Source organism: Bison bison, unplaced genomic scaffold (assembly GCF_000754665.1).
Source record: "Bison bison bison isolate TAMUID 2011002044 unplaced genomic scaffold, Bison_UMD1.0 scf7180017864183, whole genome shotgun sequence".
Taxonomy (NCBI): Eukaryota; Metazoa; Chordata; class Mammalia; order Artiodactyla; family Bovidae; genus Bison; species Bison bison.
In genome coordinates, this window is record NW_011494755.1 from 5,398,498 (window position 1) to 5,403,464 (window position 4,967).

A 4,967-nucleotide genomic window follows, 5' to 3' on the forward strand; every position below is an offset into this window, starting at 1 on the left:
TAAGATCATGGCATCTGCTCCCATCACTTGATGGCAAATAGATGGGGAAACAATGTAAACAGTGACAGACTTTATTTCTGGGGGCTCCAGAATCCATGCAGATGGTGTCGGCAGCCATGAAATTTAAAGACACTTGCTCCTTGGAAGAAAAGCTATGACCAACCTAGACAGCATGTTGAAAAGCAAGGACATTACTTTGCTGACAAAGATCCATCTAGTCAAAGCTATGATTTTTCTAGTAGTCATGAATGGATGTGAGTTGGACCATAAAGAAAGTTGAATGCCAAAGAACTGATGCTTTTGAACTGTGGTGTTGGAGAAGACTCTTGAGAGTCCCTTGGACTGCAAGGAGATCAAACCAGTCAGTCCTAAAGGAAATCAGTCCTGAATATTCATTGGAAAGACTGATGCTGAAGCTCCAATATTATGGCCACCTCATGGGAAGAACTGACTCATTTGAAAAGACCCTGATGCTGGGAAAGATTGAAGGAGGGAAGAGAAGGGGACGACAGAGGATGAGATGGTTGGATGGCATCACCAACTCGATGGACATGAGTTTGAGCAAGCCCCAGGAATTGGTGATGGCCAGGGAAGCCCGGTGTGCTGTCACAAAGAGTCGGTTATGACTGACTGAACTGAACTGAATTGAATTGAATTGAAAGGAATCGTTCATACATTTTTTTTTTCTTATGTGTTCATGCTCTGTCGCTCAGTTGTGTTCAACTCTTTGCAAACCCTGGGTCTGCAGCCCACCCGACTCGTCTATCCATGGGATTTCCCAGGCAAGAATACTCCAGGGGGTCTTCCTGACCCAGGAATCAAACCCAAGTCTCCTGTGACTCCTGCATTAGCAGGTGGATTCTTTACCACCTGGGAAGCTGTTCTTGTAAAAGAGATGGAAAATTTATAGAAAGGAGACAAGGGCAGAGAAGCATTTTGGAATCACAAACCTTTGATTTAACACAAGACTTTGATTTACCAGGTGAGTAAAGTTGGGCAAGATTCTTAACCTCTCCAAGCTTCAGGGTCCTCACCTGTAAAATGCAGAAAGATCCTTGTAACTTGTGCTTCACAGACTTGGAGGACGTCATTTCCATTGGCACATACTGAACACCCACCCCATGCCATGCTCTGCACGAATGAGGCTGTCCAAGTGCCTGCCTTAAGAAGCTCAAGTTTAACCTCACAGATGGACAAACATCTAAACAAGGGAATACAGGCCAATGGCCAACAGACACGCTTAGGTTTCTACTCTACAGTGTGAACATGTTATCTGACATTCTCTAATACCATGACAAAAATTCTTCACATGTGATAGCTTTTGTGTTGGGAAATAAATGAAGAGTTGGTCTTCACATTTCAACTATAAGAGTTGTCTCCAGCCCTGGCTCCTCCTCCACGCAGACTGCTCAGGAGGAGTGCCATTGTTGAGAAGGAAACAGAAGCAGTTAGAAGGTTCTCAGAGTGGAAGACACACACAAACTCTTACCTGAGGGATGAGGATGAATGCTGGTGGAAAGTCTGATGGCCTGACGACAGAGGGCGCTCTGGACATGGTTTCACTAGGAGGTCACTTTGCTTCAGGACAGCCAGCCCTTTCTCTGAGACTCTCTGAGTTCCACACTCCTTGGTGGGTCAGGTTCAAGCTGGCTTCCTTCTGGAAGGTAACAAATTTTGCCACAGCACCACATATGCTCCAATTTCAAGTCAACCTTCCAAGCAAAAGGTCTGTGTCTCACCCTGCGGGGTGGGGACGCAGACAGATGGACAGCTGAGGTCACATGCTCACACCCAGCCAACCACTGTGGCCAGGTAGATGGGCTGGTCTGATTGGCTTAACCTAGGTCATATGCTCGCTTTGGGTGCTGGAGTCGGGAGTCAGCCCCGGGTCACATCTGATGCCCATATAGAAACTGGGAGTTGTAGGTAAGAGATGAGAGGGGAAATGGAGGGCATCAACTATTGGTTCCACCTGGGGGATGTTACCAAGACCTGAGTGTGACTCGTTAGGGGGGCCACAACGGGCTACAGGTGAGGTTCACGACCTGCTCTTCATACAGTCCTCTCCTCCTCTTCCCTGTACTAGCACTGCTATCAAAGCGAGAACTCTTCAGTTTTTTTGTCTGCAAAACATCGCTTACAGGCTCACCCCTCTACCTATGCAGAGGGAGAGAGGGGAGCTGTGCTCTCAAATAGAGACCACTAGTTACCATCTCCTCCACTAACCTGACTGTCACGCACACTTCCTCCCCTACTTGGCATTTCCAAGTCTCAAACCTCTTCTCATCCTTCAGGACAGGAAGTTGCCCTCCCCTGCGGGGAGCACCTGCACATTTCAGACTGTAGCCTTTCTGCCCTGCATCCATTCTCCTCCTTCCAGAATCAAGTACAGATCTCGGGCTTCCTGCAGTCCCTCTACCATCCTCATTTGTAGTGGGTTATACATCTATATTTCTCTACTATCACTTCAGTGAAGCTTAGGTGGAAGAGGAGATAAACACACATGGTCAGTCACCTAAGCTGAAACGTGTTGACCCGTATTTTTCTATAAAAATTAAATCTGTCATGCCTGTGGTTGGCTTAAATAACTTCATATCAGAATCTCTTAAGTGATTCATGTTTTTATAGCACCTGCCACAGCGATGTTTTTAGAGGAGATGAACAGGAGGTGAGAGCACTGAAGCCGTGACTGTGGAGACAGAAGAAGTTGTTGAGAATGGAGCGAGTGAGGAAGAACAGATCGTGGAGGTGGGGCGGTAGACACAGACACTGTTTTCAGTGACTGACAAGATTTACATGCAGCACTAACTTACTGCCTGTGTGATTTGGGGTATACTACGTTCCCCTCTATAAGCTTTCACTTTCCTCTCTGTATCTCATCAGGCTTTTAGGAGAAATATTGAGCTAAGGTTCTTGGGTTGCAAGCCACAGAAATGAATGCTGGCCAACAAAGCAAAAGTTATGTTGAAGCAGCAGGTATGTATGAAGACATCAGAGAGGTAGAGACTTTGGCAACATAAGAATATAGGTCCTACTGAAAGAATTCACATTCCAGAAAAAAATTATTTTCACCGTTTGGCCAAATAAACTGTGTCGACTGGCACCATCAGCCTCCAGTCTGAAGCTTTTCAGGCAAGAGCCCTGCATAGCACCAGGGCCCTGTCAGTCCCAGAGGAAATCCAACTCCAGGCTACAAACCCAATTCTAGGCAACAGAGAAGGCCCAGATGCCAGGGCATTAGGTGATAAAGACCATATCTGGTTCTTTCCCAAAACTGCAGTCCCTAGCATAGGACCAGGGACAAAGGTAGCCTCACAGAATGCCCCCAAATCAGGACTCTTTGTCTAAGGTAAAAGTGGCTCAAGGATACTTGATGGCCCAACACAGCTCACCAATGGCTGATTTCACTGACTCTTCTCACAGGCCCCCAGTCATGGGCCCACATCTGGAGGTGAGGGAAGGAGAAGGGGCAGGAACTACCCTCTTCTAGGTAGACAGTCATTTACCAGCTGAAGTCCTTCGCAAGTCTTGATGTCTTCTCCTTCAGCCCCAAAGCTACCAAGTGGTCACCACACCCAGCACTTCTTTCTCCATCTGCAGCTTTTCAATACCCACACCTCCACCTTCCCACCCCCAGGAACACTGAGCTCAGGCCTTGTTTCCTTATCAACGTGGCTGCCCCCAGGAGCTGTGTGTGATCCCGAGGAAAGGGCCACACTGGTCATTTCTGTCTCCAGTCTGGGTCTCACCCACAGTAGATGCTTGGTTAAGTGCTTAAAGGTTGCTAACCGTTAAGAATTATTGCTGTAGTTTAAATGTTTGCTTCCACCCTCCCAGTCCCCAACCCCCAAATTCCTATGTTGAAAACATAATGCCCAAAGTTATGCTTTAGGGGAGGGAGACCTTTGGGAGGGTAAGGCCTTCATGGATGGGATTAGTGCCTCAACAGCAGAGGCCCCAGAGACACCCCTCATCCCACCCACCAAGTGAGAACGTAGCTGGATGTCAGGGGTCTGCAACCTGGAAGTTTTTCACCGGAAGCCTGCCATGCTGGCACCCGGCTCTTGGACTTCCAGCCTCCAGAACTGTAAGAAAATAGATTTCTGTTGTTTACAAGCCACCCCAAGTGTGGTGTTTTGCTATAGCAGCCCAAACCAAAGCAGCCATGTTTGTGTGCTGTACTAAGCTGCTTCAGTCGTGTCCGACTCTGTGGCACCCCATGGACTCCACTGTCTATGGAGTTCTTCAGGCAAGAATACTGGAATAGGTTGTCGTGCCCTCTTCCAGGGGATCTTCCCAACCCAGGGATCAAACCCGCATCTCTTACGTCTCCTGCGTTGGCAGGCAGGTTGTTTACCACTGGCATCATCTGGGAAGCCCTCCTGGAAATAATCATGACCTGGGTCGGGAGACCCAAGGCTCAACCACTGACATGGCCCCCTCCCTCTTGGTCCTTAGTTTCCACATCTCTACAGGAGGGAGAGAACCGAATGATTTCCAAATGGCCTTCTGGTTTCTCTAACATCTTCCAGATTCAGTGGCTCTGTGACGCTGTAAAAATAGCCACAGTTTTGGCAGGAGTCTAAAAGGAGAGGGCCACTGATGGGTAGAAATGGCCCCTCCCACTCAGGAGACACCCATGGGCTGTACCTTTGGTGGGGAGGGGGGGGCCGGTGGCAGACGGTTAGCGAGGCAGTCAAGCAGTGATAAAGCTGTGGGCAGGCGACCATCAGGGGCAAAGACAGGAGACACCTAGTTTGAGTGTCCCACCCATCACATAACTTTGTAACCCAAGCCAGTCCCTTAATCTGAGCCTTTGTTCTCCCCTTGGTCTATGGGTGAGCAAGCAATTTGAGTGTCAGTTGGATTGGGCTTTGAACCCTGAAGAGCTAATGGAACAAGAGGCCACATTCTGGGCTCTATGATGATGTCACCCTCAGGAAGAGGGCAGAGGGGGAGGGGCTGGC